Below are 15,645 nucleotides of genomic sequence, written 5' to 3' on the forward strand. Positions count from 1 at the left end.
ACTCTTATTATTCTCTTTTGGCTCCTGTAAATGTTGTATATTACTGGAATTTCTCTATAGACCAGGAGGAAAAGCAAACAGCATCTCCTGTGCTTTTGAATTAATATGATATGGCAATTTTTGTCACTGGTCGTAGTATGGGCCGAAAGGGAAATGGTTCAAATGGCTCTGAGCACTATGGGACTCAACTGCTGTGGTCATCAGTCCCCTAGAACTTAGAACTACTTAAACCTAACTAACCTAAGAACATCATACACACCCATGCCCTAGGCAGGATTCGAACCTGCGACCGTAGCAGCAGCGCGGCTCCGGACTGGAGCGCCTAGAACCGCACGACCACCACGGCCGGCCCGAAAGGGAAAATGTAGTCTTTGATCTCAGGGATACTCCACTGCAAAATGCAGTTTAGGTCACTGGCCAGAGTATGGGCCAATAGGCAAGATGTATACTTTAATCTCAGGGGTACTCGACTGAAAAATGTGCAAAATGTGGGTTTTGTGCTTTGTTGAAAAAAGGAATTGTTTTAAGACATTTTACATGTAACAGTGTAAGAAACTATTTTCTCAACCGCAGCAAAAACATTGTAGTACTTTCATTGTAGCGTCCATGCGCCTTTTCTGGGCAATGATTCTTACAGGTGAGTACTGTATTGTAGAACAATCTATGTAAAATTGTTCGCACGGCCACATATATCTAATTTAAGTAAATTAATACTTTTTCTTCACAATATTTCTGTGTAGTCTATTACCCTTTTTGCAATCTTTTCTAGTAGTCTGTGGAGGTGACCAAAGAATTTCATTCGACTTTCCTAAGTGTCAGTTTCAGTGTTTGAAGACTTTTCTGTTGCTTTGATTTGATTGTAGCCTATAATCGTCTTGGGTATGTCTTGCTCCAAAAATTTTTCTAATATATATTCTCTCCTCTTTTTTGATTTCTTCAAATTCGTGTTTTCTGTAAAACCTGTGTTTCGCTTGCGTAGAGAATTTTTGGTTTTATGACTATGTTGTAGTGCCGAATTTTTGTCTGTCTAGACGAGGATTTCTTGTTGCAGATGTTTTGAACCAACCCTAATCTTTTTTATTTATTTATTTATTTATTTATTTTTTGCTGTAAGATGTTTTTAAGTCTCGACGGGTGGATGAATTCTCCGAGGTATTTAAATTTATTTTGTTTTCAGGCTAGCGATTTCCGTCTTTGAACATAAGAATTCAGTTTTCTGCTAAGACATTTGTATCCCTACTTTTTCTGTACATTCCTTAAGTATCTCAATCTGTTTGATGGCAGTCTATCATTATGATTATTATTGTTGTTGTAATTATTATTATTATTTTATTACTAGAATGAGGAGAAAGCTGTTAAGTTTCAGTCTTCAGAGATTCAAAGCATCTCTCAGTTTTTCCTCCGTCAGTTCTTTTTCTTTCTTCAGTCTGTCGGTGACTTCATTTTCTGGTAGCACTTTCCATTTACAAATTCGTTGTCTGTGTTTCTGTTACAAATGCCTGAAGCACTTAACTATGCTTTTATAAGACTTTTTCACAAGCTGTAGCCAGGTTATAGTTCTGATTGTCCTACGTACATCGCAATTATGTGAGTGGCTATTGTTGTTGTGAGTCTGTGGATACTGTCATAAAATTTTAGTCTTAATTTTTCTGACCTCTCCCACGAGATTAGATAATTTTTCGTGGTTGTATTTTAACGTTGTTTTGATATTGCAACTACAATTCCTACCTCTGACGAAGCCCGCTTAGTATTTGCGAATTTTATGATCGAGTTCCTTCATGGAGAAGGCATACCGACAATTTTATATGTAACCCGAAAAAGGGATGCTCAGTTATTTTTGAGTTTAAGGATATCCCTGAGGATCCTCTTATGCGAGGGTTGTGATGATTCAGTCTGGGTGTAAGGGGAGATTTCCGTAGGGAATTTTGAGCTGTGCAAGGGACAGCTGAAGAAATCAGAAAAATATCGTGCAAGTTTTTGACAGTTTTCCTGGTTGGTAAAGACGAACCTTCCGTCTGACTTCTTGAAACGTGAATTTCAAGGGTATATTCTCGTCACGTTAGAATCTGGTTGGATCTCGACCATTCCCAAACCCAGCTAAGTTTTTTGATTGCAGTTTGACTTAGTAGGTAGTTGTTTCAGCTAATCGGTGATATCGAAACCTTCTGGGACCCTAAGATAGACACAAGGTTGATAGCGTGACTTCTAGATTTATAGCCGGTGGATTCTGAAATGTGCAACATACAAGTGAGTTCTTATGGGCTCTGCCTTCTCGGAAAATTTGCAGCTTAGTAGCTATTCCTCAAACACGTGGAGGAGCAATACTGGATAGCAAAAGCAACCACCGGGGGGCAGTAGACCTGACAGTGCTAGTAACAGCCCTCATGGCCTCATTTGGACATATATATCGTAAATATATGTGCACTGTTTTCAATAAGGACCACGATATTTAGCATGTGAGTACACGAGTGAAATTGCAGCACTGCGCAGCGTTTCTGCATTTCCTATCCATCTGTAATTGCCTATATAGTGGAGTGGATTTATCTTCAGTCCAGCTACATCGCCAGGTTTGATCAAGGGTGACAGGTTGGTATTTAGGGAAGTGGTTGTGGGGAACTACGATCCTATTAGATAGAAGGAATAACTTCCTACGTTATTCTTGATTATGCAAAAGGAACGCTGTGACCTCTGTTTTGCTTGGGTATGGCTGCAGTCTCCATTATGTAGTTTCCACAATTTTCAAGGAAGCTTCTTCCGTGTCCACATGTGCTCCGATCAAGGAAATACGATTACGTATCAACGTATCTTCGACGTTTGCGCAATAAGGATTTGTTTATTGGTTGATCTGGGGGGAGGGGCCAAACAGCGAGCTCATCAGTCGCGTCGGATTAGGGAAGGATGAGAAAGGCCGAAGTGACCTTTCAAAGGAACTATCCTGATATTGGCCTGAAGTGATTTAGGGAAATCACGGAAAATCTGAATCAGGTTGGCCGGACGCGGGTCCATCGTGCTAGCGCCATTAGGACAGAGCACAAACTCAGACAGGCGTAATGGCGGAAATAGCCACGTCAACTTAGAATTGGCTGGTAGCGACTTAGGCGAAACGCGGTGAACTGTGGGGAAAGGACTCTAGTACCTTACGAAGCGCGCTCCTTCACTCGGTATACTTCCTCTGCTGCCAGTTCCCAGCTTGGTATCACACCATTCGGATTTGTGTATATTGAAAAACTACCTCTGTTCCTGGCACGCCGGCCGCAGTGGCAGAGTGGTTCTAGGCGCTTCAGTCCGGAACCGTGCGACTGCTACTGTCGCAGGTTCGAGTCCTGCCTCGGGCATGGATGTGTGTGATTTCCTTAGGTTAGTTAGGTTTAAGTAATTGTAAGTTGTAGGGGACTGATGACCTCAGATGTTATGTCGCATAAGCCATTTGAACGAATGGCACGAAAACAGTCCACTTTTCCCTCGTGAAGGTCCTAGGCGATGCGACTTGTCACTACTTTTCATAAACATGGCTGGTAGAGATGGTTCAGTGAAATCAACTGGATCAGAATCTTAAAGGGATAGTTGCTGTAATGAATAAGCTGTACAAGGCAGCTGATTTGCGAGATGAACAAGTAGATGGCATAGAGCGAAAGATGAAACACGACATAATCGCTAGTTTCAAAGGGCACTGTGAACAGACAAATAACAAAAGAAAACAACACAGCAGAAGAAGTGTTTGGTTTCATTTAAGAAGATATATAAATATCATATGCGTTACGAAAATTCGAAGTTTTTCTAATATCACTGCCTGTTAAAGATGTGTATGCTGTACAGCAGTATGAGTAGCTAATTGGAGAGGGTGTGTGTGTAGTGTAGTATTGTTTGCGTTGTTATGGATGAGTACCATAAAAAACAAAGACACGTTAGGGAACTTGATTGAGTCAAACAGCCTGAGCCTCTAGGCCACACTGAGGTGTTCGACAGCTTAGCGGCCGCATCTGTTCGACATATGACCACATGTCGTGAACTACAGTTGGTTGTTTAGCCTGTGACGTTGCAGAACAAGCCAATGATCAGTCTCTTTACCCCAGTTCTGGCGACAGCACTGACTTCAAATAATCCGACGTGTACGCGTGAAACATCTCAGTATCGCTGTGGAAAGGTGTGGAAAATAATCTGCCTCTCAATGAACCGATAGGACTTAGGTATGGAGCAATGTTGACCATTCCTTCTGTTTACGTTCTACATTTTGAGTCAGCAATTATTAGTGTATCGCCTGATGGTGCGAAAATTCAGTCATTAAGTCTTGAATCATTCCATAAATGTCATTAGACCTATATCGACGTATTTAAGTGTGTCAATGTTAGATGATAATCTTTCACTTATTGGGAAAGAGCAGAAATGTTTTTTGTCGCAGGCATCTTGTCTGTTGTAATGATCGTTTGTAGCAGCTTACTGTCAAGCACGCCCAACCAGATCTCTCTAATCTGTTGCCCAAAAGGAACACAGGCCACATAAATTTGAAAAATTTTAATTCCGACTGCTTGACACTTCATTCTGAATGTCTAACGTCCTGAGACTTGAAGTTCCCACTGTTATTTCCCTTAGCGCAACACTAAATCAGCGACAATTTATTAGTAAACTCAGTTCATAAGGTTATCTGCTTCAAGTTTCTAGATATAAAAGTGCTGCCTCTGTTACTGTACTATAGGCTCACTGGTTTATTTATACAATAATTTTTATTTCTTGCCTGTATTGCGTTGGTTTCTTGCGACATATCTGTCGAGGAAAACGTAGATAACACAAGAAATTACTTATTACATATACGAGTGCGAATTGCAACAGTTAAAACATTTGATCATATCGCCCTCAAACAAATAAACAAGTTTAATAATTCCGTAACTAGCGATTTACATGGGTTAAGGCACGTCCTTACCGATTCTTCCAGGAAATCAGGAATTAAGAAGCGATTCTAGAGTTGGGTTTAACCGCCAGTCCACAGCGAGGTCGTAACAGATTAATCACAGGTTCGAACTGGCAGAAAATCAGCCTTTTCAGTATGAAAAGAGTCATTCAGGCATTCGCCTTAGATCATCTAGAGTAGCTACAGAAAATTTAAAGATGTCGATACCTGCATAAGAATATCAGGTCTGGTCACATTGTCACATTGTCACATTGTCACATAGTTCCGGAGCCTTTGAACTCATTTTTAGTTTATAATTTTAAATTCTTAATAATAAAATGTTCTAAAGTGTGTTAAGAGATTCCGTGTGCAGGTTAATTATGTACTGTCGTATGCTAGAAAATTAGCATTTTTATTCGACATTAGCAAAAGACACAACTGGAGGAATAGGTCGACCCATGTTTGGCATCAAGCAAGGTATATCTTTTTTATCTTCTTCGGGATAACATACAGTTTTCTTATGGGGAGGCTACAGCGTTTTTGGAAAATTTGATTCCTGTTCGCCATTCGTAGCTTCACTGAATTGATCCGGGGCGTCTCCTGCATGCTTCTACCGAGCAAGATGGATGAATCACATGGCCATGTTTGTCCACTTTAATTGTCTTTAAGAAACGGGACTTCTATTGCCCCCTCCCCACCCCCCAAACACACACACATACAAACTAATACACCTTCACTCGTTCAAGTAATGAAGTACTCATTATAATTTTTTTAATATCACTAATTCAACTGCTTACATACTTTTACAACTATTGCGTTTCAAAAGTTCTAAAAATTGCGGTAGATTGTGTCAGTTAAGGTTTTCTTGTACCTATTGCTCAATCGTTGTGTTTCGTAGTTAACTGTTTTGACAGACGTGTTTTAAACATAAATTCTATTACCTAACAATCAGAGGTCTGAGTTAGCCACATTCTGATTTCCAAAATGGTTAATTTCCTAAAAGAAACTCCTGTTAACGCCCTCCAGAAAAGCTTATCGGAAGGAAGTGCAGAGGGCACTTTATGGGGGTCAGCCACTGTTGTCCTCGTTTCATCTTCCAGTGCCGAGCCGATAAAGGGCAATGGGTCTCCTCGTGTTTGGCCCACGGTCAGCTCCAGCTGATAGTGGTTTCGGAGCTTCCCACGCGCCGAGGACAATGGCTTCACTGCGGCACGTGTGCCGCCACAACAGTAAAACAGCGTACATCTTCACTTAAGCTGATCGAAAGTTCAGTTTTCTCCACTTTGCGACTTTCATACCGAATACACAAATCAAGTAGCCCGTATTTCCTAAAATACTCAGGTTTCACGTTCGATGAAAGCATTTACCCCGTTTCCTCGTAACCCGTTAAATTTAGGCTACGCGGTAAATAATACAAATTTAAGGGCCTTCGATTCGTCTGAATACCCTAAACTAAAACTAAAACTAAACTACGTCCGAACAGGCCTTGGAAGGCCCTATGGTACCGACCGGCCGCCGTGTCATACTCAGCCTACAGGAGCCACCGGATGCGGATATGGAGGGGCATGTGGTCAGCACACCGCACTCCCGGCCGTATGTCAGTTTACGGGACCGGAGCCGCTACTTCTCAATGAAGTAGCTCCTCAGTTTGTCTCACAACGGCTGAGTGCACCCCCTTCCCAAAAGCGCTCGGCAGACTGGATGGTCACCCATCCAAGTGCTACACCAGCCCGAGAGCGCTTAACTTCGGTGATCTGACGGGAACCGGCGTTTCCACTGCGGCAAGGCCGTTGGCCGTCTAAGTACCCAGGGATTGTTATACGGAACACCTTAGTTACGGGCCATAAAAGAGGAAACGTTGTTGGGAACGAGAACACGGAACTTCGTTTTATTAACAGAAGACGTGGAAGACGCTAATCAGCCTGCCTGCACTACAATTGTCCGTCCTCTGCTAAAGCAGAAAGGACTGACAAGTGACGTCGTAAAAGTTGAAATAAGACCAGCTCGTTTTGTATTATCACGAAATATGTGACGGAGTTATGTCTATTGCTTGAGCCTTTGTCCAGCAGTTTGCGCAGGGTCGGCACTGTTACAAACGGGTTTGCCATGCTTAATTCGAAGGGGCGGGCTGATGCCCTTCCTGCCACCACCCCATACCCCCCCCCCCTCCCTGAACGGAATCAGTGTACCACAGCTGTCTGCATCTAGTGTAAATCGTGAAATAGTGCGAACGTGTTGCGAGTCGTGTAACTGAGGCGGGATATGGCAGTCAGGTATTCACCTAGTGGGATGTGGAAAACCGCGTAAATACCACATTCAGGCTGGCTGGCACACCGGCCCTCGTCGTTAATCCGCTCGGCGGATTCGTACTGGGGTCGGCGAGCCCACCCGATCCCAGAAAGCAGCGCCAATATGGGACGGAGTATTGCGGACATCATTTGCGAGGTAGGAAGAGGCGTTTCTCGCTGCGCCGAAATCTTTTTACAGAATTTTAATCACCATCTTTCTCCTCCAGCAGCGAAATTATTTTCTTGACTCCCATTTACACAGGGAGAAATTACCATCGCTTTACAGTAAGAGAAATCAGAGTTACGATGGAAAGTTTTAGATGTTCATTTTTTCCATGTGGCATTCATGAGTGGAACGGTAGAGAAATTGAAATTGGTTCTGTAAACACTCTGCCAGGCACTTGCATGTCATTTGCAGGGTAGTGGCGTACATTCAGATTCAGAATCGACAAATTAGCCATGATGTCCCCATAAGAGACATGAATACTGGTGTATTGTGTGTTGAACTGGTGACCTAGAAACGAAGGAGGGGCTTCGTCCCGCCGTATCCCTCAGTGGTTCACAACCCCACAACAGGCCACAGCAGTCCAGCCACCCCACTGCTGCCCCACACCGAACCCCAGGGTTATTGTGCGGTTCGGCTCCCAGTGCCCCAATGTCGGTCGGTGAGGCCTGGCACGAAGTCGGCGTTCCAAACATCTGAAAGGTGTTCCATAGGATTCACGCCGGGACTCTGTTCAGGCCAATCCATTACAGGGACGTTACTGTCGTGCCACCACTCCGCCATAGGCCGTGCATTATCAACATGTCCTCGATCATTCTGAATGATGCAATACCCAACCTCGAATTGCTCTTCAACTGTGGGAAGCAAGAAGCTGCATAAAACATCAATGTAGGCCTGTGCTGTGATAGTGCCACGCACAACAACAAGACCCCTCCGTGAAAAACACGACCACACCATAACACCACCGCCTCCGAATTTTACTGTTGGCACTAAACACGCTGGCAGTTGTTCACCGGCCATTCGCCGTACCCAAACCCTGCCATCGGATCACCACGTTGTGTACCGTGATTTGTCACTCAACGTTTTTCCACTGTTGAATCGTACAATGTTTACGCTCCTTACACCAAACGAGGCGTCGTTTGGCATTTACCGGCGTGATGTGTGGCTTATGAGCAGTGGCTGATCATGATATCCAACATTCAAAATTTCTCAAAAAAAAAAAAAAAAAAAATCAAATGACTAAGCACTATGGGACTCTGAGGTCATCAGTTCCCTAGACTTAGAACTACTTAAACCTAACCAACCAAAGGACATCACACAAATCCTGCCCGGAGCAGTATTCGAACCTACGACTGTAGCAGCAGCGCGGTTCCGGACTGAAGCGCCTAGAACCGCTCGGCCACAGCGGCCGGCCAACATTTCTCACCTCCAGGCTAACAGTCATAGTACTTGCAGTGGGTCCTGATGCAGTTTGGAATTCCTTGGTGATGATCTGGATAGATGTCAGCCTATTACACATTACTACCCTCTTCAACTGTCTGCGGTCTCTGTCAGTCAACAGACGAGGTCGGTCTGTACGCCTTTGTGCTGCACGTGTCCATTCTAGTTTCCACTTCATTATCACATCGGAAACAGTGGACGTAGGGATGCTTAGCACTGTGAAAATCTCGCGTACAAATGTATGACATACGTAACACCCAATCACCTGACCACGTTCGAAGTCCGTGAGTTCCGCGGAGCACCCCATTCTGCTCTCTCCGATGTCTAATGACTATTGAGGTCGCTGATATGGAGTACCTGGCATTAGGTGGCACCACAATGTACCTAATGCGAAAACCTTACGTTTTTGAGTGTGTCCGGATACTTTTGATCATATAGTGTATGTGGCGTACAGTGTAGATAAAAGCGAATGCTCATAATTATGCTTAAAGCCTACAGGATGAGCTTGACGTACGATAAAACACGTGGTAAGGTTGTTGCAATCTAGCTCCCTCATTCGGCATGGACTTTAACCGACACATGCGTCAACAATCTGCTGCCTGAAATGTGCAAGGACTATGGTCTTCAGCACACACATAGGTGTCTTCACATTTCCCCATAGATATAAATCTGACAACGAAGAATGTATGTGGCTTAATCTTTTTGATTGTGTCTGTAAATATTAGATACATATCGTGTGAGTAAGACACAACATAATTAATGACGTATAGAGAAAAGGAAACAGCACTGTCCAGTGTATGTTATATTTTGTATACCTACATATGCAGGCATGGGACATAAGGTTAGAGACAAATCATATATTGTATATTTGAGAAGAAATTTTCAGGTTCATCTTTAGCTGTTATTAATCGTAAGTCATTGCTAGATAAAGTAAAAAGGAAGGGAAAATAATAACTTATTGCTCGTAAGGAAGAACGTAATTACTGCCAGTTTTGATTGCAGACATCGTGTGGTAGGTCTGACAGAGGTGAAATAAAATCGGAAAACTTCCCGAATTTTGATGGACTACAGCATGGGGTTGACAAGTTGATTGTTGTTTCTGCGCATGATGCCCTTTTTTCCGGTGTAATGCCGCGATTGCGCGGCTCGTATTAGTTCGTTCGTAGCCTCGTCGGTCGCAGATTGTGAAGTCTGTGAGTGTGTAGTTCGGGCCACGTGGCAATAACGAACGAATATGTGATTCGTTCGTAGTCTTGAGCTGGCAGAAAGATGCAGTAAACACTTCTAGAGCGGGTTTTTATTGCGAAAACACAATGGAAAACAGGTTCATTGGCTACAAAACTACGGGAATTCTGGAGAAAATTCATTGTGCGCCAAGTCCCAAGAAAGGCAACTCTTTTATCCATTTTAAGGAAGCTGGAAAAAACTAGTGTATTAAACAGTGCCAGTGGTAAATATAGACCATCACTGAGTGCCGAGGCTACTGATAATGTTCGAAGACACTTGGAGAACGCTCCGATGAAATCGATGCGCCGATTGAGCCAGAAGTTAGGCATTTAGTATGGCACATGCTGCGAAGAAATCTGAATTGAGATCATACTGGGTGCTCATGACGTAACAATTTCAAGAACCAGATCATGAGAATAGAATGCATTACTGTCGACGGTTTCAGGTGCTTCTTATTCACGGTCCAGAAATTCTGTCCATAACTTGAGTTACAGATAAGGCAGGGTTACATCTGTCGTGTTGCATCAACACAGGAAGCAGCTGATACTGGGCAAGTGTGAGCCCCCGTATCATCCACGAAACAAAACTGCATGATGGAAAGCTTGGAGCGTAGTATGCGGCGTCAACTTCCAACATTACTGGAGCCATTTTCTTTGGTACGACAATAACACTACAGTTAATACGGGCATCTATCTTCAGTACATCTGTGGAGCAGCTGGATGACGTCTAACTTACAGAAGTTGTTTCTAACAAGATGGAGCACCGTGTCACCATCCATGCAACCTGTAACCAGTTTCCCTGGTGATCGAAAAATAAATGGCACTTCCCATTCAACTGACCTAACCTCTCCCCAAGGTCTCCCCAATATCTCTGCCCCCATTTTTTAGTTGCTTAGTCATACGAACAGATCATTTAGTAACGAAACAGAGTATACTTTAATGAAGCGCATTCTGATTATTTAATGGAAGAGAGATTATATAAGTAAGTTGTATATTTAAAAAGTTGCGATTCGTTCAAAAATAATAGGAATTGCCACTGTTAGTGCTCAGTGGACTCGCTACATAATTTCAAGAGATTAACATGTGAGAAGTGAAGAGTTCTTTTAGTACCATTGTGATGTCTCACTAGACACATTTGATGTCAAGAGATGCAGTCGTTAATGTCTGGTAGCCGTAAGTGAGAAATAGAAAACCTCAGTCTGTTAATTCCTTTAGGGTCCCAACTTCATTATCTTAATAGGCTAGAAATATTTCCTTGTGATGATCAAAATAAAAGCAAGAAAAGAACTTGTAAACAAGTTCATAGATATAACATATCCAAAAAACATTCAGTATATAGTCGTGATCTTTCTATAAGCTACGTAAATATTCTGCATGAAAGAACTAAAAGTTTTGTTTCACATTGTTTCACATTGTTAGTGCAAAGAATTTCAGGTAATGTATTTTAGATTACTATTTGTATTATTTCAACAAATTTCATATTTTTGAAAATAAAGACGTTGAAAAAATCAGCCAACCAGTTGCAAAACAAAGATTTATTAGCCTTTGACCTAGGTTTCGACATTTCTAAAGACCCACTCCTTTAGAAGAAGTATTTTGACCTAGGTTTCGATATTTCGAAAAATATCTTCTTCAAAAGGAATGGGTATTTATGAATGTCGAAACCTAGGTCAAGGGCTAATACACCTTTGTTTTGCAACTGGTTGGCTGATTCTTTCACACTCTTCAGATTTACACAGTTGTTGTTTCGCAGCCATGTTTAAGTTTTTCGAACATGTAGTGTAATGTAACCTGTCTTGCAGGAAGATATTTTTTCTTTTTTTGCTCTTTATCATATTTTCCATGTGATTGTAATATCATTATAATATGACACGGCATTAAATTCCTCTGTTAATCTTTTCTAGGCTCTTAATGGCAACAGCTGCACACTAGGCTGACAAGAACCACACAGTATCTTCTATGGAAATCAGGGGAAACATGTAGGGACACATGCAGCTAAATATAATGGTCCTATTACAAGTACGTGAAAACATTGGAGGACATATGTGACTGCACATTATATTGCACTTAGCTGTGAGTATGGTTGAAATTTGGCATTTACTTTCATGTAAAATGAGCGCATTAAGTGTCTTGAATATATGAACGATGGGGTAACTGTAGAGTAACTAATAGCGATGCACATTCCTGAACATCACAGTACATTAATAATTTTGGTGAGACATAACTATCTTTGTGTCATTTGAAATCATCATTCCATATTGATTTATATGTACAGTATATTGTGGTGTAAAAATGTTAATATAATTGTGTATTATAGCGTTACTGCGCAGTTCGTACATCACCTGCTACAGAATACAACACGTTTTCTACCACATAATTTAAGCAATATGAATCACGAATGGTTATTCATCATTCCTAACAACAAATTAAATTTGTTGAGTGCTATCCGGTCCTTTTCCGTTGTACGAATAGTGGTGCTGGGTCCTTTATGCTACTGATAACTATTCATGATCAACAATTTTTCAACATATACTGATGGATAAATGCTTCCTCTGAACTACTTTGTGCATTACTATTGTCAGCTATATTAATTCTGCAAGTATTATTCTGTTCCTCATCTTAGTATTTTTTTTTATCTTTAAGAAAACTTTAAAGAGTTTCCTTGGTTCACAGTATTTGTAAGTCCTTCCTGTCTTTACGATTAATCTTCTGTATAACTACGCTTTTCTAAAATATTTTGCTTGTTGTTGACTCAGGTGATGCCTTTGTTAAAACACCGTATACTGTGTGGAGAAGTTGGCAGCATATATCACCCACTTACTGATGCGCAGTCTTCTTTTTTCCGTGGTTATAAAAGAAATATTGAATTTAATTGATGAAAGGAGAAAATATAAAAATGCAGTAAATGAAGCAGGCAAAAAGGAATACAAACGTTTCAAAATGAGATCGACAGGAAGTGCAAAATGGCTAAGCAGGGATGGCTAGAGAACAAATGTAAGGATGTAGAGGCTTGTCTCACTAGGGGTAAGATAGATACTGCCTACAGGAAAATTAAAGAGACCTTTGGAGAGAAGAAAACCACTTGTATGAATATCAAGAGCTCAGATGGCAACCCAGTTCTAAGCAAAGAAGGGAAGGCAGAAAGGTGGAAGGAGTATATAGAGGGTCTATACAAGGGCGATGTACTTGAGGACAATATTATGGAAATGGAAGAGGATGTAGATGAAGATGAAATGGGAGATACGATACTGTGTGAAGAGTTTGACAGAGCAGTGAAAGACCTGAGTCGAAACAAGGCCCCCGGAGTAGACAACATTCCATTGGAACTACTGACGGCCTTGAGAGAGCCAGTCCTGACAAAACTCTACCATCTATTGAGCAAGATGTGTGAAACAGGCGAAATACCCTCAGACTTCAAGAAGAATATAATAATTCCAATCCCAAAGAAAGCAGGTGTTGACAGATGTGAGAATTACCGAACAATCAGTTTAATAAGCCACAGCTGCAAAATACTAACACGAATTCTTTACAGGCGAATGGAAAAACTGGTAGAAGCCGACCTCGGGGAAGATCAGTTTGGATTCCGTAGAAATACTGGAACACGTGAGACAATACTGACCTTACGACTTATCTTAGAAGAAAGATTAAGAAAAGGCAAACCTACGTTTCTAGCATTTGTAGACTTAGAGAAAGCTTTTGACAATGTTGACTGGAATACTCTCTTTCAAATTCTAAAGGTGGCAGGGGTAAAATACAGGGAGCGAAAGGCTATTTACAATTTGTACAGAAACCAGATGGCAGTTATAAGAGTCGAGGGACATGAAAGGGAAGCAGTGGTTGGGAAGGGAGTAAGACAGGGTTGTAGCCTCTCCCCGATGTTATTCAATCTGTATATTGAGCAAGCAGTAAAGGAAACAAAAGAAAAATTCGGAGTAGGTATTAAAATCCATGGAGAAGAAATAAAAACTTTGAGGTTCGCCGATGACATTGTAATTCTGTCAGAGACAGCAAAGGACTTGGAAGAGCAGTTGAACGGAAGGGATGGTGTCTTGAAGGGAGGATATAAGATGAACATCAACAAAAGCAAAACGAGGATAATGGAATGTAGTCGAATTAAGTCGGGTGATGTTGAGGGTATTAGATTAGGAAATGAGACACTTAAAGTAGTAAAGGAGTTTTGCTATTTGGGGAGCAAAATAACTGATGATGGTCGAAGTAGAGAGGATATAAAATGTAGACTGGCAATGGCAAGGAAAGCGTTTCTGAAGAAGAGAAATTTGTTAACTTCGAGTATAGATTTAAGTGTCAGGAAGTCATTTCTGAAAGTATTTGTATGGAGTGTAGCCATGTACGGAAGTGAAACATGGACGATAACCAGTTTGGACAAGAAGAGAATAGGAGCTTTCGAAATGTGGTGCTACAGAAGAATGCTGAAGATTAGATGGGTAGATCACATAACTAATGAGGAGGTACTGAATAGGATTGGGGAGAAGAGGAGTTTGTGGCACAACTTGACTAGAAGAAGGGATCGGTTGGTAGGACATGTTCTGAGGCATCAAGGGATCACCAATTTAGTATTGGAGGGCAGCGTGGAGGGTAAAAATCGTAGGGGGAGACCAAGAGATGAATACACTAAGCAGATTCAGAAGGATGTAGGTTGCAGTAGGTACTGGGAGATGAAGAAGCTTGCACAGGATAGAGTAGCATGGAGAGCTGCATCAAACCAGTCTCAGGACTGAAGACCACAACAACAACAACAACTACTACGCTTTTCTAAAATATTTTGCTTGTTGTTGACTCAGGTGATGCCTTTGTTAAAACACCGTATACTGTGTGGAGAAGTTTGCAGCATATATCACCCACTTACTTATGCGCAGTCTTCTTTTTTCCGTGGTTATCCTAAATCACCACAAGCGAGTGCCACAACAGTTTCCTTGACAAGACCTACGACTATATTCTCCCAACTATTAGCTCAAATGGCAAATATTCTGACAATGATCTAGTTGGTATTTATATGTACGTCAGTTTCATCGCGTGTTTCTCTCAATTCCTGGAAAAATACGGATGGTCAAGATCGGGTAAAGATTTATGAGTGGTCCAGTGAGTATCTTCATTTTTCCGAGAATGAATTAACTTATGCGTCTGTCGACAGTGATAATCGGAAACTCAAAAATAAACAGCCATGGAGCTCTCGAAATTAGGACCATAATCGTGGGAAATTATAATGGTTGTGATTCAGGCGATGTAAAACAGTCCAAGAAAAATGTAGTTTTGCCTTTGGCTGTTATGAACACTGCCTTGAATGTGGATGATTAAACAGAAACCGTATCCTCACTGACAATTTTCCAAAGAACACCCATCAGGAAAAAAGGTGATGAAGATGATGCAATGCTTATGGATTATGGATTATCTCCCTAAATTGCTTCAGGCAAATGTCGGGATGGTTCCATTGAGAAGGCACGGCCTACGTCTTTCCCCGTTCTTCTCTAATCCAATGCGACCGATGATTTTGATGTTTGGTCTCTTCCACCAAATCAACCCAACCCCTTCCCATTGGCTCTCTTTAATGGAGAGTAAATGAGGAAACGAAAGAAATCACCTCGCTACGATCCTTTTCCAGAGGACAATTACGTATCTCATGTTCTAAGAAATAGCAACACAGCTTTCCTCCTTCAGTGCGTGAAGCTGAGTGCGTCACACCAAGATTTACGTACATTGCGATCAATACATAGCCAGTGCACACAAACATTACAGATAGAGGTGGCGCAGTGGTTAGCACACTGGACTCGCATTCGGGAGGAC

General features: G+C 41.7%; 1 long non-coding RNA gene across 1 annotated transcript in view; it reads left to right on the forward strand.

The window, feature by feature from the left end:
• The window catches only part of LOC126237417 (uncharacterized), a 79,825-nt gene that overhangs the window by 34,768 nt on the left and 29,412 nt on the right, over positions 1-15,645 (forward strand). The window contains exon 2 of the long non-coding RNA XR_007545070.1: positions 11,748-11,916. This is a non-coding gene — a long non-coding RNA (uncharacterized LOC126237417). The remainder of the gene's footprint in view (positions 1-11,747; positions 11,917-15,645) is intronic.

The sequence above is a fragment of the Schistocerca nitens genome, chromosome 2 (genome assembly GCF_023898315.1).
Source record: "Schistocerca nitens isolate TAMUIC-IGC-003100 chromosome 2, iqSchNite1.1, whole genome shotgun sequence".
NCBI classification, from domain to species: domain Eukaryota; kingdom Metazoa; phylum Arthropoda; class Insecta; order Orthoptera; family Acrididae; genus Schistocerca; species Schistocerca nitens.